Raw genomic sequence first — 25183 nt, forward strand, 5'->3', positions numbered from 1 at the left:
ACCCTGAGACACTCCTCTGTAGCAGATTGGCTCCAGTTTCCTCTAGGCTGGTTGCAGATCTTCCCTGTCTGTGGCAGGCATGCAGGCCGGTGCTGCTGTTGTCATAACAGTGAGCTTGCCGCCTGCAGAAGGCACTTCCCTGTGTAGGTGGAGAAAATCAACAGGTTCTTGCCACGCAATCTTGCTTGTTGGTGATTTCTTTTTTATTCTTATTGATTCTATCATGGCAGCTATTTCAAACCTCTATTGTCAAGCATTAAAGTCACCTCTTTCTCCATAGCTGGTTTCCTGTTTTGTTGTGATTGAGACCATTAGCATGGCCGTGGTTCTAATCTCTAAGGGAACTTACTCTGACCCTCAGATCTAGGCAGGGTGTGCGAAAGCCCAAAGCACCCTGGCCTCTCTTCCTTGAGGTGCTTCCCTCAACCACCTGGCTGTTCTGCACCGTGGCTCTCACTCATACATATGTAGCAGATGCTTGCTGTGTATGTTCTAGGTATTTTTCTCTCCATATCAGTCATCTATGCAACATGAATTTTTATGTATCCTTGATGGGATTTTTGTGCCCTCAAAAGACTGTATTTGCCAGTGTATTAGTCATCTTTTCCTTGAACAAATACCTGACATAACATCTTATGGAAGGAAAGATTCATTTTTGCCTCATGGTTTCAGAGGTTTCAGTCCACGGTCAGCTGGCTCCATTGCATTAAGCTTGGCAGTGCAGAGACATCATGGCAGAAGGGCACAGCTGAGGGAAGCTGCTCACCTCATGGGCAGCCAGGAAGCGGAGAGAGTTTTGGAAAGAGCCAGTGAGAAGAGGAGGGGCCAGGGGACAAGGTATCCCCTTCAAAGGCACACTCCAATGACCTACTTTCTCCATCTAGACCCCTCCTATTAGTCTGTTTAGCTATGAACTCATAAATGGATTGATTCATAAATGAGGCTTCATCCAGGAATGAGGTTAGTACTCTCATGATCCAGTCAGCTCTCCGGGCCCCACTCTGAGCATTGCTGCACTGGGAATCAAGCCTTCAATATGTGAACCATAGCATCCAGCTATTTAAAGTTAAGATTTTTAGTTAAAAATTTTAAAAACATAATTTTTCCTTAAGCTCCTAATTCGCAAACTTTGTTTTTCAGTTTTCAATTTATAAATGTTAATAATCACAAGGAGTTGTGGTTGGTTACTATTTGGCTTCAGTTAGTTAAATTTCTATAAATGTGTTAATGCACTAATAATTTTAATGTTCTGTTTTTATGACTTCTTTTGTCCGCCTACAAAACAAAATCTTCCCAATTCTTATAAATCTAGTAAATTAAATGTGTGAATGCAGTTAAACTTGTGTTCTCCTAAATATTTCGATATTGTAACACATTTCACAAAATTCTACCATACCTTTTAACTTGAAATCATGTCTTAGTTACTCAATCCTACAATTTACATTAAGAGCACAAGTTCATGTATTAGCTAATCTAACATGCCAAACTCTCTTAAGCATTATAAGTACTTTAACTATCAAACATTAAAATATTGATATGACAGACTTGGTTTATAACATTATTTCCATTTATTTCTGAGTTCTCCCAGGCTTAACAGATATTTACGCACAAAGGAAGTAGGAAGTCACCTATCAATGGCAAAGCTTTTTTGGTAGCTCTTGAGGGCAGGAGCTACACCTATCCAGGTGGAATTGTGTTACAACCCTAGGAGATATGTGGACCCCTCTCCCACGGATGCTGTGACACTCAGGTGTCTGAGTCCATTTGTCCACATTCATGGCCTTGGACTCTAGTTGTGCTTTCTCTAGTCCTACTGAGGTCCCTAATCATGCACCCAGGTTGTTTTGCTACTAGACTGATTTAATTAATCTATTTACTGCTAGATTGTGTTCTTTTTATTTGTGTTTTTGGCCACAACATTTTTTAGAAAGTTAAATAATGTCTTATCGCACTGTGTTAATTCTAATGACAGTTAATAATTATTGTACTACACAGGGCCCCTGTCATTATCCCCTACTGTGGATGTGGATGCACGTTTTGAAAGACTTTTAAAAACAACAGCATTTAATGAAGGGTAATTAATTTGTGATCACTTTCTTTTGGTTAACGGAAGATAAATTTAACTGCTTGTTATCATCGTGAGATAATCAGGGCTGCAGAATGGATCAATGTAATTCCAATCATGAGGAAATAAATCATCTCTGTTCATGCGCACCCTGACCACAGGCAGATGCATACATCCTGTTGGGCTTGCGGGAAAATGGAGATGGATCTGAAGCTCTTCATCACTTTCTCTGGGCACATCAGGTTGAGGACCACAGTATGGTTGTATCCTTAGTCTGTCTCCTGTGTTTCTCAAAGGCTGACTCGTTCGTTCTTCTCATCTTGGAAGTTTCCCTGCTCACTACCTTTACTTCCTACCTCCCTGGTTTCTACACTTTGCTGTTCTTGTCTCTTTTCTCATAAACATCTCACACATCTCCAGTATTTAATGTTAAAGAGATTCAGCTTCACTTTGTTCCTTCTCCCTGTTAGCCCCTCTGTAGCCTTCCAGTGACTGCTGAGCTTTGTGAATGTGTTCCATCGAAAGTATCTATTCTTTCTCCATCTACTCCACAGGCTGTAGCTTCTTTTCCTCTTCCTTACTCTTCCCTGTTACAGGTCACCTTGGATTATAGTTAAACACATGGATTCCTCTTGTCATTTCCTAGCTCACTGTCATTTTGGGGGTCTGTTTCTCTGGCTTCCATGTCGCAGTGTTTCTGTTTCTCCTCCTTCCTGTCTGACGAGTCCTCAGTAACATTTCTAACTTTCTCTTCTTTTGGGGACTGGAGGAGTACAGTAGGAGCTCAGGGCTTGGAGTCAGGCAGACCTGGATTTGAAACCTGGCTCTAGCATTGCCAGCCGTGTGACCTTGGGTGACACCAAAATTTGCTGAACTTCAGTTTCCTCATCTGTAAAACAAGAATAACAACACCTCACTTATCAGTTGTTGGAAGGACTAAAAGGATCATCAATGTGGGGAAATGGTGCGCAGTATACAGTCATTGGAGAGGATTAATGATTCACCATGGTGCACAATCTAGGTTGATGAGTCTACCAATATTCACAACAACGCAATGATGCTTATTTTTGTGCAATGTATTTTTAGGAGGATGTGCATGAGGATATTCTGTGTACACTTTTGTTGTCACCCAACACCACAGCTGCAGTACTATTCAGGTTTTTGAATGATTACATATCCAAAAAACTGAATTGGTCATTTTTGGGTACACACACAGACAAAGCAGCTGCCATGACTGGACAGCTTTCTGATTTCAGTACTCAGATCAAAGCGCTCACTTGTGTACCTGAGTCTGTGCCATGCATAGAGAAATGATGGCCAGCTGAGCGATGTCAGCTGAACTTAATAATGTTTTGTAGGATATGATTAAAGTTATCGACCACATTAAAGTATATGCCACTAATTCATGTCTGTTTGTGCAGCTCTATGAGGAGATGGATGCAGAGCACACAGGTCTTCTTCTCTTTTGAGCTATGAGAGCCACGCCAGAAATTTCTGTTATAAAAACAGTCACCGTGGCAGCACATTCCAGTGACACAGAATGGGTCATAAAACTTGCTTACTTGTGTGCCATATTCAGCCTGCTCAATGAGCTTAATCTGTCAGTTCATTGAGCATGATGACCGTATTCAAGTCAGCAAATACAGTGGCTGCATTCAAAGCCAAACTGGAATTGTGGGGGTGACATGTGAACAAAGAGATTCTTGACATGTTTCAAATATTAGCAAAGATTTTGAAAGAGAGAGACACTTCTTTCTTCCAGCTGGTGCATCATCACCTATCTGAGCTTTCAAAAGAGTTTGAATGTTATTTCCCAACCACAAAAGATCCTTGAGCTGGGAAGGAATGGATCTGTGATGCATTTGTGAATAAGCCCGGTGAATCCACTGCCTGTGCTAGAAGAGGATCAACTGCTTGAGATCACAGATGACGGTGGCCCTAAAAGTGTGTTTGAGGCAACTTTAAATCTCCATATGTTCTGAATTAAAGTGAAGGTTAAATGTAATACGGTGACACTTAACACTTCAAATATTCATGGATCAAGTGTATTACGGTGAGTTGTATAATTATTTTGTTATATATCATAATGTGATAATGATAGAAATAAAGTGCACAGTAAATGTTATGTGCTTGAATCATCCCAAAACTAGCCCCTTTCCTCCAGTCCATGGAAAAATGCCTTCCATGAAATCTACCCCTGGTGCCAGAAAGGTTGGGAACAGCTGTTCTAAACAGCTGCTGAGGTCAAACCTGATTATCTGCTTTCAAATTCTTATTGGCTGTGCCGGGCAGATTTTAGTGCAGGTAGAGAGCCATTTGGGGCATTTTGATGATGTGCACGGTTGGGGAGGCTAAAATCCGAGGAGGATTAGACGAGCAGGTGTAGGAATGATGCACCAAGGGTCTGCCTCCAGGTCTCCACTGGAAGTCTGGAGTTGAAGATCTCATGAATTGGGAAGCCAGTGACACTATTGTCCCACCCTGCCTTCCTTCACTCAGAAGATGATGAACCCTCCATTGATGCTGTAGGAAAGTTCACGTCTTTATGACCTTACTTGTCACAGTGGAAAACAGATCACAGGGATCAGGAATATTCTCTCATTTTTAGCTCACAAATCTCATGCAAGGGCGTCTAAATCACAGGACCTAATTCTCCAGGCTCTCTGCTGCCTGTAACGAAGCAGTCTGGTGGTCAAAGCCATATGCGGTTTTGTCACTGCCCGTTGTATTTGGCTTAACCCCTTGCCTTCCTCTGTCTACCACGTCTTCCACTGATAGATGCTGGACATACAGTTGCTGAAGGCACAAATGAACAAATAAACTCACCGGACCCAATTCTTTCTTACCTTCTGGCCATAATGGTAGCAGAAGAGGCCTGTCTAAACCTCCGCGACCTGCTGAATCCCACTCTTTCTCTGGGGCCTGGTCTCCCCTCCTCTCTGTCTTCCTCTCCCAGTTTCTTCTTGTTCTTTGTGCCTCTGCCTCAGTGCTTCTCACTGTCTGCCAACAGTGAGTGTAGTGTGTGTGCATTTTTTCTACCTGCCATAGTATGAGTTTCTGGGAAACCATATTTCCTTGCCTGATGCGGCTCCTCTCTCCCATCTTTCCCTTATGCTTTATTCCCCATTTCCTCTTCCTTTTCTTCACACACTGGGACTGCAGTTGTCGTCATTGGAGGACATTCATTTCCCTCCTTTTTATTTTCCTGTAATAGCAGTTGAAATTTGATAATTTATAGATGTGGTTAAATCTTTGTCATTATTTCCCCTCCTTCCTCTTTTTCAGAGCCCCATATGCTGATTGTTTTCTTTCTAGAGCTAATACAAGTTTCCTGTTTTAGCCCCAGGCAGCAATACCAAATAAACCTGACAAAAGGAGGAGCCTTAGAAGGAAACAGGAAGACTCCTTTGTTTTAAGTTTCTTTTCATTTTTTTTTAGAGGAATTCACAAAATGTTTACTGTAGAAACAGTACCAGTGAAACATTCCGGTCCTCTGATTCTCATAGCTTCTGGGGTATAAAAGCAGGTTGTGTGACCTGTCTATGTGTTTGTTATAGTGAATCTTTAGAACCTGACTTTGCTCTTTGTGGAATATAGGAAACCTCTCACCATTATTTCTGCCCCCTTCTTCCCCTTCCTCCCTCTCCTCTCTCTTAAAGCTTTTTATTTTTCAGATGTGTGTACTTCATAGGACAACTGAAATTCTTAAAAAGGCTCCCTAGTATTCAGGGAGTTTGTTTTTCATTTCCGTAGACTTTATTTTTTACAGAAGTTTGGAAGTTCACAGCAGAGTTATATGGAAGGTGCAGAGTTCCCATATAACCCCTTTCTCCACACATATGCAACACCCCCACTACCAGCTTCCCTGCCAGAGTGGTCCATATGTTACAGCTGATGAACCCTCTGGAGCCCTCAGTATACTCTTGCTATTGTACATTCTGTGAATTTGGACAAATTGGTAAAGACATGTGCCCATCCTTGTAGTAACATACAGGATAGTTTCAGCCTTCAAACCTCTGGGTTCTGCCGATTCATCCTTCCCTCCTTCCTAAACTCTGGCAAACAATCATCTTTTTATTACCTTCATAGTTTTGCCTTTTCCAGAATGTCATTTCGTTGAAATTGTACAGTATGTAGCATTTTCCGATCAACTTCTTCATTTAGTAATGGAAATTTAAGGTTCCCACATGTCTTCTCATGGCTTAATGGCTCATCTCTTTTTAGTGCCCAATAATATTCTGTTGTCTGGATGTACCACAGTTTATCCATTCACCTCCTAAAGGACCATGTTAGTTTCTTCCAAGTTTGAGCAATTGTGAATAAAGCTGCCATAAACATTCACGTGCAGATTTTTGTATGGACGTAAATTCTCAACTCATTTGGGTAACTAGCAAAACCAAGGCGTGGATTTGCTGAACCGCGTGGTAAGAGTATGTTTAGCTTTGTAAGAAACTGTCAAACTGTCTTCCAAAGTGGTCGTACCATTTTGCATCCCTACCAGCAATACAGATTTATTTTTGTTAGAGGTTCAAAGGACTTCTTAAAAATTCATAAAAGGAAAAATCTGCCCCTACAAAGGTGTAGCATGTTCAGTGGATAACCTAGTTTCATTTTACCAAAATATGAGCATGTCTCGGTCCTTTAAAAAAATTGCTCTGCTTTCTCCTCTCAGCTCAAATAACAGAACTTGAATTGCTTGCAGAGAAATGGGAGATCCTAAGCAATGGCAGAGCAGGTAATCACCTTTGAAGCACAGATATCATAGCTCGTTCTTGATTGCCTCGCGGGTCAGTGGTGCTGGTAGAGTCGGGAGAAGCATTCTTCTGCCCACCCCCTGGCTGATTTGGCCAGGTTCCTACAGCTGCTCGGGTGAGCTTCCTTGCTGGCTTGGATCTAGCCAGACCAAAGTCAGCGCAGTTCTCTAAGTACTGGGGGTTGCTGCAGCTATGGGCAGAGGAGTTTTATTCTAGTTCTTTGCATGCATTGTAGCTAATTTCCTGTGAAGCAGGGAGAGAGAATGTCGAATTTGGATAATCCTGAGGCCAGCGTGAAAGATTCTTGCATTTGCCATCCTTGCTTCCCTGAGCCACACCCCTTCTTGTCACGGTGCCTGTGCATGGGCACCAGGCTACAGGAAAGATCCTCAGCCCTTGCTGGTACTCCCTGCACTGCGGTTCTGTGCTCAGGAAGATGAGGTTCTTTGCCCTCCAGATACAGATGCTGGCGAAATTTCTCCAGGAAGTCCTTTCTGCCAGAGAGAATCAATATCTTCTCCTCTGCTGGGCAATTCAAAGCAGAAAGTATGTTTGGAATGCTCTATTATCCCCAAGGTGCCTCAATTGGTTGGGTTGGCATTAGAAGCCAGGAGTTTCAGAGGATGAATCCTTACCAATTAATGCCTGTGGTGTTTTATAATCTCACAGAAAATTTTAGATTTAAACTTTTAAAAAAATGAACTCATTAGAAATCAGCTCAGAGAGATTTTTTTTCAACGCTGTGAGCCAAAGGGTTTTTTTCTTTTTGGTCAATCATATTCAAAACAGTTGCACACATGAGCAGCCTACGTGCCAGGTATAGTAATAACCTGGGAGGATGGAAAGAGGGGTAAGGTACTCTGCCATCCCTCAGAAGACACATAGTCTAGTAGGAGAGCCAGATGCACAGAAAGGCCTCATGGTTTTATAACCATTTATTTAAGTGCTTCCAGGGAGAGATGGTCTCTGGGGATGCGGAGATGAATAAAATGGAGGGCTGAAGTTCCCCAGAGGAGGCGCTATTATAGACAAGTTATAATACCGTGATCCATCCCAAGACTTGGAGGTGGTCAGCTCTCCTGGGGCATTGAGAGGGATCCTTGGAATGAGGAAGAAGCCTGAGTTGGACCTTGGAGAATAAATGGGAGGTCACCAGGAGGAAGGCAGGAGAGAGCCTGGGCTGGGACTCTGAAGTTTTCAACTTGGTGAGTTATGGAGCTCAGAAGGAATGGATGAGAGGGAGCAAGCAGGGAGCGATGACAAAGAGCAAAGGTCAGAGAGCAGCCGGGAGCCCTCAGTTGACAGGGCAAGGAGCACCCTGCACCTTGTAGGAGGTGAGAAGCAGAGAAAAGTTTTCCATAGGAGCAGCCATGCGGGGTCTTCACTGAAAGCCCTGCAGCAGCAGAGCCACAGATGGGTGGAGGGAGGCTGAAGCAATGTCTTGTTAGCCCACTGTCATTTCCGTGGAGTGCTAGAGTAGATAGTGATGCATTTTAATGGAAAAAAAAGAAAGTCAACAGAAGCACAAGTTTGGGAGAAAAATACGGGGTTTGGTATTGGGTCTAGAGTGTTTGTCTCTTAAAAAGAAAAACTACCTGTTTGCTATTTCCTGTGAATGAAGAGTAAATTCGTATGCCTCTTTGGTAGATTGGCGTGTGATTGCTAATTGAAAAAGGTCTAATTGAAATGACCATTGGAAAGTAACCTTCATCCACTATGCAGGATTGCCATGGTTATTTATGTATTAGGCCTCCTGTAAGGCTGGGCTAATCAGAAACAGGGATGATGTAGTCAGGCTTGGGAGGATTTTGTGTATCTTGCCTTCAAGACAGCTCTGTAGGAAAAAGGAAAAATTGCGTAGATCCCCAGGCTCCCTGAAATCATTTGTTCTAGTCATTGCTTTAGGGATCAAGGACCTTATAAATTTCTTCCCAGGATGGGCTTGGACCAGAGCAATTTTAGCCTAAAATAATAGAAGGAAAATAGGACAAAAGGTCTCAGTGAGCTTCCTGATTTATGAAATAACCATAACCTAGTATTTGTGCTTAGCACTGCAGTTGCATTTACGTAAATAAGGATCAGTGTGCCGTTCTTGGTAATTTCTGATTCTATGGCTACAAGGAATTGACATATTATTTGCAGACATCCCTTGTCCCCAATAGCATTTCTGTTTTTTTTTTTTGGTACCAGGGATCGAACTTGGGACCTTGCACTTGTGAGGCAGGCGATGGCACCACTGAGCTAAATCCCCGGCTCCCTGGATAGCATTTTCATGTCTCTTGATGAGTGTTCCCCATTATTAAATGTCCATTGTGGTCCTGTCCTGGATTCCATAGTAAGTGACTTCCAAGAGTTCATTCCCACTCAACAGCCAAAAAGAATTGGAACTTTGTACAGATATAGAGTACAAGGGACCAGTTGTCCAAACATCGGCCGCGTGTACATATTCAAGAAGTGTGTAGTGCTATGTGTTATGTTCTGGGCATTATTTTGGGGTCCGAGGACCAAGTGAGGAAAACAAAAGCATTAGTCCTGGCTTCAGTGGAGCATACCGTATAGTACCAAAGAAAGACAATACATAAGATGGTTAGAGATAGAGATAAATGTTATGAGAAAAATGAAGAAAGCAATTTGCTGGGAAATGACAGACAGGTTCAGGGGTACCTTTTGGATAGGTGGACACACTAGAATCTTAGAAAAGGGGTTCCAGGTGGAGGAAACACATCCACCAACCCTGGGTGGGAGTGAACTTGTCAAGTTCAAGAAGCAGAAGGAAGACAAGGCTGGGGCATCTGTAGTTACTGTAGAGTCCAAGAGAAAGGGCTGCCTTTCCTGCCCACTTGTGGAATGTGTATTAGACGCATAGTGTATATATATGTATATATATATATATATATATATATATCCTTCTATACCCCATCTCATTCAACAACGTGGTAGGGTAGGTATTGTGATTCCCATTTTCTAGATGTGGGACTCGGGCCTCAGAGGCCGGGTCTGCTTAGCCAGGAAATAGCAGAACTAGGATCTGAGTCAGGGCCTTCTGCTTTTGTGGGTGCCAGGAATTGGCCTATTATTTCCAGGCTTCAGAGTTTTTCTACATCCCAACTGCAGACTGAAGCAAGGGCCGGGATGACTTCAGTGCTGAGTCACTGGGCTCCTGGGCTAGCTTGCACAAGACACCTATTTAACTAACTTTGTGCTGGCATTGTCAGGATCTTAGCGGCAAAACAGTTATATGACAAGGACAGTAACTCTGCCCACCACCGTATACTTGTATAGTCCGTGAAATACTTTCCCTCTCAGTACTCACTTAGAATGCTCAGAAGAGCATTCAGAGGTAAGCAGGACTCGTTTTCTTCCTGTTAGGTTAACACATTGCCTAAACGTCTAGGTACAGGCCTTGGACGTGGATCTTCTGATTCTCTACTCCAAGGCCCTTTCCTTAAACCACAGAGACTTCTGTTGGAAGGAGGGGACATGTGTGGTTAAGAAGCCTGTAGTCCTGCAGACTCTCCTGAAGGCAAGTTTGTGCTTTCTTTGGATTGTACAAAAAGAGGCAAAGAAGACGGAATTACTTACGGAGCTCCTATGGCGCCTGAGGCACTGGGACTATCAGAGGATTCCAATTAAATAGGTGCAAAGGTACTAATCAGTACTGTGAAGGTGTTATTTGTATTTGATAGTATAAGACTAGAAAGATGCGATGGAAATGCAGAGAAATGATTAAGTCACAGTGGGGAATTTGGTGCCTAAACAAGAAAATGACACTGAACTTGGCCTTGAAGGATAAATAGAGGAGTTTCTCCAGGGAGAGGAGCAAGGAAGGTTATTCTAGGTGAAATGGATCACCATGGTCAAAGATATGGTATCTGTGGGGAACAAGAAGTAACCAAGTATAATAAGGGGATAGGATATGGAGGAAGTAAAGGGAAATGGTACTAGAAATGTAAACAAAGGTCACATTGCAGAGGCACTGAATGTTAGGGTTAAGAACTCTTGTTAGCAAGCACACTGGTGATTACATTTGCTCTGTTTTAGAAATAAAATGCTAATGGCAAGGGGAGGCTTGGAACAGGGAAGAGGTTGGAAGTTATTGTAATAGTGTAAGAAAAGGAATGAGGCCCTGAATTGGTTGAAATCCTTAACCTGGGTTGGAAAAGAGTGTATAGGTAACGAGACTTAAGGTCTAATTGGATGTGGCAAAACTTGAATAGGATTTTACATGCACACACACTAGCATTCTAACATTAACCCATGTGAGTACACACACACACACACCTACACACACGCACACACACACACCACTCCTTAGTTTGGCTTTCTCAGACTCAGCCTAATCCTCCAAGGATCTTTAGGTCAGACATTGATTTATTTTTCTATCTTCAAAAAAAGGAGAAAAAGTTATAGGCCTGTGATCTTATGGATTCTTCTTGCATGGTTTGATCTTTACTAATCCCATAGGATCCTTCTGGTTGAGGAATGCTGAGCAAAAGCAAATTCTCAAGGACTTGGATGCAGTGAGTGTATTTGTGTGCCTAGGACGCCTTTTATGTATTTAGACTTCTTGTTGCGTGTTTGAGAACCTGTCTGTTAGGCATTTCAGGAAATTGTTCTCAGCCAGTGAGAGACCTCTGGAAGGGAAACATTAGCAGTTCAACTGATTCTCTCTTCATTTCAGGCTTCCCACTGAAGGCTGAGAATTTAGATACTTGATAAAGGGTCACACTAGTGTTTGTGTCAGTCCCACATTTTCCTGGAATATTCTTTCTACTTTTCTAGCAGTTGAAGATGAATTATCCTGGTCTTAAAATATAATGGTAAGGTTTCGGTTGGAAAAAATAAATCAACAAATACAAATTATCTTCCCTTTAAATTGTAAGCATCATGAATATATTTTGGTTGTATAAAAGGTTTACATTGAATCTCTGAGTAAAATGTGTTTTTCTGCTTTTAACTTGGAATTTTCCATCTGTACTTCACCCAAATTTGTACAACAGTGAGGCAAGGATCCTCGCCCCCCACATTCAAATCAGTATGTTTCCGTGAAAAAGAGGAAGGTCTCTGAGCCTGTCCTGGATTTGCCTTGGGTAAGCTCCTTCAACCCCACTGAGCCTCAGATACCCCGTGTCCATGATTCTCATGTCCTAGGAGTGCTTGTAGCAGACGAAACGAGACATAGAAAAGCCTGGCACAAAGTGGGGTTAATAAATACCAGTTCCTTTAGACCCTGGTTACAGAAGTCAGACAAAAGACTTCCATATGCAGATGGTAACTTAGCTTTCAAAACCATTAACTGACAGACTGTTACCTGAAATTCTTTGATTCTTATGCCTCCGTTAACACATTCTGGTGTCAAAAATGGAATTACATGGCCACTTACCCCAGAGGTGGTTTAGGAAACAGGTTTGCTTTTTCTTTCTTTTCTCATGGACTGGTTACAGAAGGTAGACTCCAATTTCCATGACCTGTGCCTACCCTGCGTTGAAGACTGACCTGGAAGTATCCTTATTTTTCAGACTTTTTAAGGCTCTGTCAGCAAGCTTCTTGGAAGCAAATTCCCTATAAAAGGTCTCTTTTCTCTTTTTAAATAAATGGCAGGTATGAATCCATAATTTGACTTGTAGCTGCACAATTCAACTTGTAGTCTTAAAATAAGACATTAAATCATGCTGTTGTAGAATTTTAGCCATATTCTCTTGGCCAATCAAATGGCCAGCCAGAAAATATGCACTGAGAATCTGTGGTATGTGAAGTGCTGGTGCTATATGAGCAACCAAAGCAGTCTGTGATCATCCCAGTGTTAATTGACTTGGACAACTATTTTGTACATTAGAAAAATTAACTGATGTTTGCTGCTGTCTGAGTATGAGCCATTTTTATTGACTTTTGAGGAAGGAGGGACAGAGAAGTGTCCAAACTTTAAAAATTAATTGCATGTGGGTAAGTGACTGGAATACTCATTTTCGTTGACCTAATTGTCATATAAAGCTGCTCAATTATTTAATCTCCTAGGAAATTTGTATTTCTGCAGTATTATCCTTTTCATGCTTCATTATCCTCCTATATATTCACGGTATTGAACCTGTTTCATAAACAGTATTAATTTCAATTAGTTTAGGAGCTTTAAATAATACTCTCTTTAAATATATCCTTTGATATGCTGCCCATGTTTTTTTTGCGGTGTGAGAAGCTGATGATGCCAATAAAAACAAACAATTAGAGAACCTCACCTGTTAATTTGATTTTGAAAAATTATTTGTACATTTGTTTCCCACGTGAGTTTGATTGTAGAAAACACTATTGAGCGAATTCAGAGCTTTGAGGCTGAAATCCAACCTTATGGCTTGGTTTTATCTGAAGAACATTTAAAAAGTAGAACCTTTTCTGTGTTGGCAAGAACACAGTGTTGAAATTTTAAAAAGCGGATGTGAATTTGCCCATGAAACTGTAGACTTCTCGAAGGCAGGCCCACATCTCTGCACCTGACACATGGTTGGTATCTGTAGCTGTTTGTTGATTTGAGTTGAACTGAGATGAAAAATAAAACAATTCTAGTCTCCCTAAGATTCTCCTGGCAAACCATCCTTTCCTCTTCATTTCATAACTTTCATTTTGTTATGCTCATGTTTAATGTGGAGCATTTCCATGGCTTCTCAGGGTGACTCCTTTTGGTGCTGTGCTTGCTGCTTCTTGGGAACTCGGCCCTTCTTTTTAAGCCTCAGTATCGAGGCTCCTCCAGGCTGGCCGAGGGGTTGAAGTCCTAACAACATGTCCAGTAAAAACAGGACTAAAATTAGAAGCGTCATCTGCAACAAACAAAACTCAGAGGATTTGTGTCTTCCTACTAACTCTTGACTGGCAAAAGAGAGTTGCTTTTTCTGCAGAGATAAGAAGGTGGCCTAAGACAATTTCTCCAAGTGAAACAGTGCGGAAGTTGTACCATGGAGTCCAATGAAGCTGGTGTTTAACTTCAGAAAGCACTCTGTGGTCTAATTTAATGACCATCACCAAATGCAAACCAATATATTTATGGAGCACAAACACAGAATGGAGAAAAACGCAAAAAGGACAAGTTTAGAATTCTCCTCAGCTCCGTCCTTTACCATGAAGGAATTCGCTCCTTTCCACTGGGGTATCTCTGAGTTTCTCGAACTACAGTGTGCTTGTGAATTACGGTTAGTTTACCCAAAATAGTGTTCTCTGTCTTCGGGGTGGTTGAGGAGACTGGAAAGGAGATGTTAACTATCCTTAGCACACCTCTACCAGTACTTCTGTTCATGTTGCTGCACAGGAAAATTACTGAGGACAGGGAGTCAAAGCCCCCCCACCCCAGCCCCAGGACCTTTAACCCTTTGCTATCTGAAGTTCTCTTGTGAAATAGAAAGCCCAGTCCCTGCGTCTCAGCTGCATGGTGGGGATAAAGAAGCCATTATTGTGTGCGTGGAGCCTCTCAGAGGCACATCAGCAGGGCTGCCTGGGCTGCAAGACGCACCATTCGGGGTGGGCTTCACGCTGGCTTTTGCTGAGATGCAACGGGATGCCTCCCTCGGAGACTTCCCAAGCGGCATAGTGTAACTGTGGGACTTTGGGAGGTGGCAAATACAAGCATTATTGACAGCAGCTGGGCAGAGGGTCAGATGCCAGTCCTGCCAAACTTCTGTTCCAGGCAGGGGGTGTCCTGCCGCTACCAGGACTGGCTGTCATCCGCTGCTCTCTTGTCACACTGACACGGCCCCCTGGCTGGGCTGATTGGTCGCTGGCAATAACTGATATGGAATACTGATGTTCTCACCGGCAGTTCCTTCCACTCCAAAGAGGTGCCTTCCCACGCCTCTCCTTCCCACCCTGAGCCCAGCCTGGTCCCCCCACACCCCCAGGCGGCCCCTGTACCCCGGGGGAGGACCAGTCCTGGGCATGCTGCTCTGAGGCCACGGTGGGATTCACCAGGCTGCTTTCGCTCCTGCTCGCTCTCCAAGAGTCCTGCTCCAGACTTCTCAGGGTTTCCACGGCACAAACAACTGCATGCGGGCCTGCGGAGAGGCTGGACAGGACTTGTATATGGTGGTTTTGTCGCCTCTCTTCACTTTGCTGGAAGCCTTCGGAGTGCAGCCTGCAGGTTTACAGCTGATTTCTCTTTGCCCCAGAGCTGAGGAAGGATCCTTCTCCTTCTGTTGACTCTTTCTATTTTTATGGTAAGTGCTTGCTTTGAATGAGCTGCTCTGCTGCAGTGAACATCCTCAGTCGGTCCCCAGCTAAGCCTGGTGACCTTCCTTTTCTGCATTTCTTCTGTTCTCATGGATCCCACTCCGGGAGGATCCAGCTAACTACAATGCCAGGGGCCATTTATTTGGATTGTTTTTGTATTTTTAATTTTTTACCATCACCCTGAGCTCTCCAGGCTGTGATGGAAACATAAGTGCTCTCTCTTTGTCCTTGAAGCAGCAGCCAGAGAAATGTGTCTGCGATGGTAAATTGCAGCAGTAGGCAGGGAATCCTGCAGACTTAGGCAAGATGAAGCCTGGGGGTGCCAGGGGGCACTGTCTGGGAATCTGGAGGTGCCGGGGGTGATTGCCACCCCGCAAACTCTCCCATCTCTCCGGGTGAAGACAAGCACACACGTGTGAGTTATGTCGGAGTCTGCTGTGGGCAGCCGTGCTTCGCCACCCTTGCTCTGGGTCCAGAACGGCCTTGTATGTTGTGGGGTTCACAACTTGGGTGGGAACATTCGCGGTGAGAGCTTCCTGCGCTGGCAAGGCAGGAGGAGGCTGCATGATCTCACCGATTCCTTCCCTTCCTTCCTTCCCTTCCCATCTCAGGGTGCTCAGTTCTGCCGTGTTTTGCATCCTCTCCAGTGGGTAGTGGGGCAGAGATGAGAACATTTTTGAGTTTCATCCTCCTGCTGGGGGATAAAATGCATGGAAGCTATTGGAATGGTTAGACTTTTCCATGAGAAAATAAGCAGGTTTCCAGTGAGGAACATCCGCCTGGCAGGCTGTTTATTTTCAGGGCAGTGTTCCTCCAATAATGCTCTAATTTTCTACCTGGTCTCCGGAGGTTGGCTGCGAAGAGCACCACAACTTCAGGTCTATTACTGGCTGCCTGCCGGAGCCCAAAGGAAATCAGAATATTTCTGTAGTTTTACCTTGTTGAACTTGTTTATTGCAGGAATCTCTCTCTCTAGGAAGGATTTTTTTGTTGTTGTTGCTTATTTGTTTGGTAGCAGGTTAGTTGAGTTATTTTGGTTAAAGCAGCATTCCAAAGAATAATCTTCGGAGACGTAATCCTGTTCTGTTCTTTTCCAGCCTTGGACTGTGGACGAATTACCTCGCTTGATTATGTAGGCTTTGCAACACTGTAGGGAAAGTTGCTGTCCAATGTTGTTAGGGCTCTGGCTGGTGACTTTTGTGATAAACGGGGTAAATATAGATTGAAATTTCTGCTCTTCCTCCTTGCTCTTTGGGAGTTTGGAATGTAAAGTTCTGTAGCTGTCTTGCTCATTCTCACCACTTGTATTTCCATTGTCTGTGTGGATTTTCCCTAAAAGAGTGGTGATGACATCAGGCATATGTTTTACCCTATTCCTTAGGTCCAAAGCAGATATATTACATGTTTTGCTTTGTTTCTTGATGAAGAGTTCATAGCATATGTGAATGCAGAAAAGCATACATTTAAACAGAGAGCCAGGGTTTGTAGATGTTTATGTGGTACTGCAATTTAAGAATAACACTGGCAAATATGTTAACAACAACAACAACAAAAAGAGCAAAACAAGAAAAGATACTCCTTGAAAACTGCAGTGTCCGAATTCTTAAATAATGTTTGAAGTTCTTTCAACATTGTTTGAATTATCAGTTCTAATAGCTACTCTTCTGGCACGTAACTGTTGTTTATAGCAATATTGTGATATGACAATCAGATTTCTGCTTCCTCTGAAGATTCTTTAATATTTAGCTCTTCCCTTTCATCCTCTCACTTTGCTTACTATCTTTTCCTCCAGTTGAAAGGGTTTTATCAGGTGCCTGTCGACTCCGCTTAGGGTATACACCAAGAAGGAAAGAGTTAGAATCAGGCCGGGAGCCGTGGAAACGGACTGTATTTCACATGGCAGGCAATTTGAGATACATTTAGAAAATACTTTATTTTAATTAGTAGCAACTTTAGCTTGGAGAGAGAAAAAATTTTAAGGCTTTCTTTATTTTACTAAACAGATTATTTACCTAAGTAATCTGAATTTTAAATACCTATAAAATTTTAGAATAGACTTTTACAATACACAACTGTGTGGATATGTATGTGGACATGCATGCATACCTACATTCATATAGAGTTTACAAGCATATAAACAAATGTACTGTTTACTTTTGTCTTTTATGTTTATATATTCATAATAGTGGCAGTGTGTTCATTTAGAGAATAGAAAGAAAATTCCTGACATATTGCCTACCTTTTTTACTTGCTTTCTTTTCTTTTTTTACTTTTCTTCCTTCCTTTTTCTTTCTCTCTCTCTCTCTCTCTCTGTCTCTCTCCCTCCCTGCTCTCTCCTTTCCTTCCCTCCTTTGTTCCTTAGTTCCCTCTTCCTCCTCCTCTTCTTTTTTTTTTTGTAAGGATTTCCCTATTTCTCACATCCACTTTCAGATAATGCCTTTGCGAATGGTGTAGTGTTAATTTCTTTGCAGGCAGTCTGAAGATGCCCAGAAAAGTACTGTGGGAGACACTGGCAGTAACTGCTGAGCAGAGTCTGTGGCCTCTGGTGTGATGAAGTCACTGCAACATTTCATCTGTGTGTGTTTATTTTGCTTCTGTGCCTTGCAACTGATGTTGCTTGCCACCCGAGCAAATGGAAGTTATTTGAAAGGGGTCTAGAAACCTTGGGTTGATACGGATGCATTTATTCATTTTTCACACTCTTTAATGAAAGCTATTGTCAGAATTGTGCTTTGCTGCTTTTCTTGGTGATATTTTAATTTGCAACCTGAAGCTTATACTATGAATCAGTAGCCTCCATTGTTTATCCCCTTGCTTTCTGCTTCCTGTGTTCTCCATTTCTGAGATGTGTGTGTGTGTGTGTGTGTGTGTACAAACGTGTGTGTATGCAGACAAACTCAGATGGTGAAAATTGTGTGACAATTAATGAAGAATTGGTTGCAGTTTCTCTTAGTAACCAAACTGCAAATGTTCAAATAATCACATAACTAAAAGGAAAAATTGCCCCCATTAATATAAATATAACCTCATGTTTCCACAGGGATTCTTGTCATTGAAACTGTTTTACATAGTTGATTACAACAACCAGAAATAGAATCAGTTTGCATTTTAATTAATGACATTCTAGGTCTGTCTAGGTTGGGCTGCTTTCAAATCTTTACATGTTTACTGTCTAAAAGGTCTTTTTGTGTTAAGAGGGGAGCTTGTGGGTGATACAGTGTAAAATCATTGATTATAGGGTACAGTATGAACTGCATTGGAACAATGGAACTGCATGAAGCATATCATTAGGAAGCTGGCTGAATTTTTCTTTTGCTTTTTCCAATATAATTAAGCCAATATATTCCTTTTTGCCATCTCCCTGTGAGTCCCTTTTACGGAATCAAAAGACTGATGTTAGGCTCCTACGTAAAATGTCTTAGAAGGAGGACCATACCCAAGCAGAGAGTCTAAACTACTTCTTAGCACCAGGTATGGCAATCTACTTTGAAAAGAACTTGCTACTCAATCGGCAACTCAGACAGTTTCTATACACTAGGAGAAATGCATCATGAGCTGCGTGGAATACTGTGTTTTTGATCTGTGCCTCCCTACTGAATTCGCTTAGGGCTATAGTCAATAGGATCAGCCTTGTAGGAGAAAACCATGTCCTCACTAGCATAAAAATCTATCCAGATTTCATAAATGTTTATGTTGCAAGTTATAGCTCCTGGGTGGTAGAGGGAGATGGCAGAACTTTGGAGGAAAATCAAATCACAGTCTCAAAATAATGCAAGATGAAAGGGGAAAACTCTTCCCTATGTTTAGCATTTAACTCTCCAGTTGGTCTGTAGGCTGTCGAGTCCAAAGATTCATGAAATTGTTCAAAACACATCATGACAGGTTTTGTGGACCTTTCCTCTAGCAGGAATCTCTGACCCTTCGTTAGGCACCTGCTGATGACCCTGTGACTCCTTCGAGCCAGTAGCCGTTCTTACAGAAAGCAGACACAGGAAATTCAGCAGGGATCCACTTATCTTCTCCCTGCTGGTCGCCCTGGGGACCTGCTGTGAGTGCTGGGAAGGGAATGAGGGTCTGGACACCATCAGAGCCCACAGCCAGTCACAAAGGGATATCTTCGGGGCCCCGGATTCCAGTCCAGACCCTGCCACTCACTGCATGACTCACATTCTGTATCTGCTACCTTTAGGGTTGGGCCAGGTTGTCTCAATGGGCTCTAATCCACCTGTGAAAAAGTGTGAAGTGTTATTTTACATCCATTACAGCCAGCTGGGTGGTCACTTCGGAGACACTGATCTTCCAGAAGGGATTGGTGGCACCTCCCTTTGGCCCTCCAAAGCCCCCCTCTCAGGCCCAGCCTTAGGGACCCACTAGTGAAACACACAGGTGCCACTGTGGCTCTTGCGGAGCTTAATCTGCATCGGCTTCGTGGAGTTTATGGACTTTTGATTCACAACTAGTGCTTTACTTACTGCTGCACGTGTTTTCTCAGAGAATCCAGTTGGAAAATAGTTTGCTTGAAAAGTTTTTGCTGGTGGTTATTTCATGAGAGTGGACGCAGCAGGGCATGGAGCAGGTGTCTGATAAATGCACGAATACGTGAAGGAATCAACTCCTAAGCCCCACTCTCCCTTTATAAAACAGAAATAAATAGTTCACATGCAGAGGGGAAAACTAACCATAGCGTTTGTCAAATTCTTGAAATGTTCATAAGAATAGCAGAATTGCAGTGTAAAAATGCACACTGCCATACAGGCATGCGCAAATTATCATGAACATTTGCCTGATGTGACTCACTGTGACAGCCACGTCATCTGCATGGGATGAACCCAGGCATAATGGCATCAGTGAGTGCAGTGCCACAAAGCAGTTTTGTGAGCAGTGACTGGCACAGTAAGGGCCAGCTTGGTGTCGTGGGAAGGGCCTGTACCAGGAGTTGCACCCCCAGCCCTTTTATTTATTTTTTTATTTTAATTTTTATCATTTATTTTTTATTTTGAGACAGGGTTTCACCAAGTCACCAAATTGCCCAGGCTTGGTTTGAGCTTGCAATGCTCTTTCCTCTGCCTTCCAGAGTGCTGGGTTTACGGGCATGTGCCACCCTACCTGGCAAAACCACCTGATTATCAACACGCCCATCAGATTGTAGGATCGTACTCCAGCTACTCCACCTTCCCAGACTCTTGTCTTTCCACTGTTAACAGAGGGGGAAGGGGAGGAAGAGGAGGAGGAAGAGGAGGAGGAAGAGGAAGAAGCAGTGGGTTTGTACTGGGATCACCAAGGAGGGAGGAGGCGAGCAATGCAGTGGAAGGTGAGGAACCTTGAGAAGTGGGAGATAAGAATATGATCAGAAGATCTAAATGCTTTTTATTATCGCTGAAAATTGGGGGGCTAATTAATAGACTCTGGAAAAGGCCAAATGGGACATTTTTGGAAACTCTCTTTAGGATTAATTTAATCCAAACTCTTCATTCCCAGGGAAGGACATAATTCATAAGACATTTGTTTCTCATCCCTGCCTTTTGCCTCGAGGGTAACTTTGACATTCACAGTCATCGCAAGGAAATGAAGCCAGGAATTCTAAGCTAAATCAGTCAGTTTAGACCTGGAGAGAATTTAGGCTTGTGGTCACTGAGATGCCTGTGAAACCGTCCAGCCCATGAAGAACCCCCTGGGCCCTTTGGTACTTTCTTGCTAATAAGTTAGTTATGTTTTTTTGTCCCCTTTGGCAATTAGCTTTGTGCTATTTACAAGGAGCACAGGTGTTTTATAAACCAGTAGGATACGCATGCATAAGCTTAGAAAATCCTCCTTGTAATAGATTCAGTTCCTTCCTCTCCAAGGAGACTTCAGCTATGCCTCCTCCTTCCTTTCTCTTTTCCCTGAAGAATCAGTAAAGATACTTTTAGGGAATGTGGAGCTGGTAATTTTGTGTATCTCAGCATCCGATCAGATGACCATCCAGTTTGAGATTCACCTGTGAAGGTTGAAGAGTTTGGAGGAATATCTGTAAATATTTGTCCAGGCCATGCGAGCCAATAAGTTTTGCTTGAAAACTAAGAAATGGTAAGATACATGGTTCCTTCGTTGATTTGTTCATGTGCTTGTTTTGGGAGTATTTCTTGAACAAATACTATGTTCTAGGCATGAGAAATAACAAAGATCAAAGCAGCCAACATCCTGCCTTCAAGGAGCAGGCGAGCCTGCAGGAGTGGGAGATGGAAAGAGACAAGTGCATTAGCAAACGCGAAGCCTGTCAGATGGTGACAACCACCCAGGAGGATGCGAAGGCGAAGAGTGTTTTCACGGCTGTCTTCACACTTGGCTTTCTGTAGCTTCATTGAACCTATGCATTATATTTCCATTGTTTCTTTTCTTCTTTTATTGTTTTTACCTTACCATCTTAATATTTATTTTTTGATGAATGTGTCATAGGTCACAATCTTGTGGGGTTTATTTCCTAGACAAATGCAGCTGCTGGATGACTGAGGTGCTGTGAACCAAAATCAGAACCAGGGCTTTGCTTCTTGAGTTGTTTGAAAGGAAAAGTGAGGCTAGCATCCACGCTCATGAGTGTTTTTTGCAAGGGCCAAGTTGTCAGAATTTAGTCCAAGAACTCAGGATGGAAACGGATCTGCCTCTCACTTGAATCTGAGATGAGATTGGGGTGTTCTTCTGGGAGAACTGGGGGGTTTGAGTAGGGGAGCTGCAGCCCTGGGTATGGCCAGAGAGCACAGGTCACTTGGAGCAGCAGATGGAAATGGGCCAGAAAGCGAACCCCCAGGAAACTTGGCAAGGAGGTTCCTCTTCGGGAAAAGGGGACAGGGGGAGTTTAAGGCCAGTGAGACATGTATGACAGTGAGCAAATTTACAAAAGCTGATTCCCTCTGATTCCTAGGTGAGTTGATTAATGGAAATGGAGACTAGACAAAAGCAGTACTTATGGGTTTCCAAAATCGCCCACTCTATATTCTGTGTGATCTTTAATTCAGTATTACTGTTCCATTCTACTACAAGCAAGCTCTGATCTATACCTTCTCCCTTGCTTGGAAAAGAATTCAGATTGAGAGGGAAACATCTGCTGTGGTACAGGGGCTGACGGTCCTGCCATTCCCTCAGTGGTAGGCAGATTCCTTAGTCTCTTCTTGTATCATTGTCCTCAGTTATGAGAATGAAGGCAACTCATCATTCTTCCTTGGTTGTTATTTTGAGTGAAAAAATGAGATAATACCTGCAGGATGTTTAGCTTAGAGTCTGCAGCGTGGTTATGTTTCCTCTCAATTGTTAACTCGCTGTCATTATTTGTTGCTCTTAGGTATGTGCATACATTTTCCTGCTTAGCAGATTTCATTTCATGATTATGACCATACTTCCTTCTTCATGTTTCTGATTAATGACTTTATCATAAAGCGCTTTTTTATATATCCTTTTATTGGTACATTTTAGGTATAAAATATAATGACATCCATCATTGGAGATATGAACCTTTACATAGTCTCTCTTGGTTCTTATTTTTCCCCTTCCCCTGCCCTCCCTTCAACCCCTCCATTCCTCCCTATTTACAAAGACTTTGTTTCCATTTTTTCATTTTCTCATATTAATTCCATTCCCTTCTTTCCTTTCCTCTACCCCTCCCACTTCCCCCTCCCCTTTGCCCCTTTTTCTTCCTATTTCACATTATCTACTATACCTTTTAGTCCTTATTTATACTTTCAGTTTCTCACACTAGAGAAACTATTCGGTATTTACACATGCGTGTCCTATTTATTCCACTTAAGAGTATTGCCTCAATGTGCATCATTTAGCAATAAATGTCTCTAATTTCTCATTTTTGATGGCTGAGTAGTACTCCATTTTATAAAAAAAACTCCACATTTTCTTGATCCAGCCTCCTGTTGATGGCCATTTGGGCTGTTCCCAAGTTTTAGCTATTACAAACTGTGATGCTATGAACATGGGTGCACATATATCACTGTGGTATGATTCTTTTAGTTCTTTGGGGAAGATACCCAGCAGGGGAATAGCAGGGTCAAATGGGACTTCCAGTCCTAGTTCTTTGAGGTATCTCCAAACTGATTTCCACAGTGGTTGCACCAATCTACACTCCCACCAGCAGTGGAGCAGGGTTCCTCTTTCCCCACAGCCCCGCCAGCATTTGTAGTTGGTTGTTGATTTCATGATAGCAGCCATTCTTTCTGGAGTGAGGTGAAGTCTCAGTGTTGTTTTCATTTGCATCTCTCGAATGACCAGTGATGTTGAACATTTTTTCATATGTTTATTTGCCATTTCTACCTCTTTGTGTGAGAAATGTCTGTTCACTTCAGATGCCCATTTTTGGATTGGGTCTTTAAATTTGGGAGGTCTGATTTTTTTTTAAAGTTTTTAATAGATTCGAGATAGTAGACTTTTGTCTGAGGGACTGCTGGTGAAAATTTTTTCCCACTTTGTGGGTTGTCTCTTCACACTGTTGGTGATTTCTCTTGCTGTGCAGAAGTTTTTTAGTAAGAAGAGATCCCACTTATTGCTTGTTTGTGCTAGTTCACGGGCAATTGAGGTTTTGTTCATAAAATCTTTTCCTGCCCCAATGTCTTGAAGAGTTCTACCTAACCTTTGTTCCAGCTGATTCAATGTTTCTGTTTTAATATTTAGATCTTTAATCCATTTTGATTTTAGATTAGTGCATGGTGAGAGATATAGGTCTAGTTTTAATCTTTGGCAAGTTGAAACTCAATTTTTACAGCACCACTTATTGAAGAAACTATCTTTCCTCCAGCGAGGGTGTTTGGCTCCTTTGTCAAAGATAAGGTGGCTGAGTGTGTCTGGAGTTGTTTCTGCATCTTCCAATCTGTTCCACTAGTCTTCAGGTCTATTTCTTTGCCACCAGTACCATGCTGTTTTTATCACAGTAGCTTTGTAGTATAGTTTCAAGTTGGGGGTTGTAATGTCCCCTGCCATGTCTCTGTTACCTAGAATTGCCTTTGCTATTCTGGATCTCTTCTTATTCCAAATGAATTTTTGGATTGTTTTCTCAAGGTCTATGAAGTATGCTGCTGGGATTTCAATTTGGATTGCATTGAATCTATATAGCAATTTGGGGAGTATAGCCATTTTCACTATGTCAATCCTTCCTACCCAGGAGCAAGGGATGTCTTTCCACTTTCTGATATCCCCTTCAATATCTTTTTTCAAAGTGCTATAGTTTTCAGAGAAGAGGTCTTTGATTTCTTTTGTTAGGTTGATTCCTAGGTATTTCAGTTTTTTGGATGCTATTGTGAAAGGAATTGTTTGCCCTTTTTCTCTCTCAGTGATTTGTTCATGTAGAGGAAAGCTATTGATTTTTGTGTGTTGACTTTGTATCCAGCTACTTGACTGAATTTGGTTATTAAGTCTAGAAGACTTTTGGTAGAGTTCTTGGGGTCTTCTATATAGAGTATCATGTCATCTGCACATAATGACAATTTGACTTCTTCATTTCCTATCTTTATTCCTTTTATTTCTTTCTCTTGTCTAATTGCCTTGGCTAATGTTTCCAAAACTATATTGAACAGGAGTGGTGATAGTGGACATCCTTGTCTTATTCCTGATTTTAGTGTGAAGGATTTCAGTTTTTGACCATTTAGTATGATATTGGCTGTTAGTTTTACATAGATGGCTTTTATCAGATTGAGGTAGAGACCGTGTATTCTGATTTTTTGTAGGGTTTTTATCATAAATGTGTGTTGGATTTTGCCAAATGCTTTTTCTGCATCTATTGAGATGATCATATGGTTTTTGTCCCTGGCTCTATTGATACAGTGTATTACATTGATTGATTTGCGTATGTTGAACCATCCCTGCATCCCTGGGATGAATCCCACTTGATCAGGGTGTATGATCTTCTTGATGATCTTCTGCATTCTGTTTGCCAGCATCTTATGAAGGATTTTTGCATCTATGTTCATTAGTGAGATTGGTCTATAGTTCTGTTTTTTAGTTGGGTCTTTCTCTGCTTTGGGGATCAAGGTGATGTTTGCTTCCAGGAATGACTTTGGCAGTATTGCTTCCCTTTCAATTTCGTTGAAGAGTTTAAACAGTAGTGGCAGTAGTTCCTCTCTAAATGTCTTGTAGAATTCAGCAGTGAAGCCATCAGGACCTGGGCTTTTCTTGGTTGGTAAGT

At 42.3% G+C, this 25183-nt stretch overlaps 1 protein-coding gene across 22 annotated transcripts in view; it reads left to right on the plus strand.

Moving 5' to 3' along the window:
* Ano4 (anoctamin 4) overlaps window positions 1-25183 on the plus strand; it is a 366091-nt gene that overhangs the window by 46592 nt on the left and 294316 nt on the right. For 2 of the 22 annotated variants that reach the window (XM_087192687.1, XM_087192690.1), the window contains exon 1: window positions 9794-15014. The exons of 18 other annotated variants lie outside the window; for them this stretch is intronic. The gene's annotated coding sequence lies outside the window, so the exon portion shown is untranslated. Of the gene's footprint in view, window positions 1-9793; window positions 15015-15052; window positions 15443-15493; window positions 15513-25183 lie in introns of those variants that run through there. 2 more of the 22 variants (XM_021258422.2, XM_087192689.1) reach the window with 2 other exon arrangements.

This window comes from Heterocephalus glaber, unplaced genomic scaffold (genome assembly GCF_053883595.1).
Source record: "Heterocephalus glaber isolate CG9 unplaced genomic scaffold, H.glaber_assembly_v1.0 deba00001572, whole genome shotgun sequence".
Lineage (NCBI taxonomy): Eukaryota > Metazoa > Chordata > Mammalia > Rodentia > Bathyergidae > Heterocephalus > Heterocephalus glaber.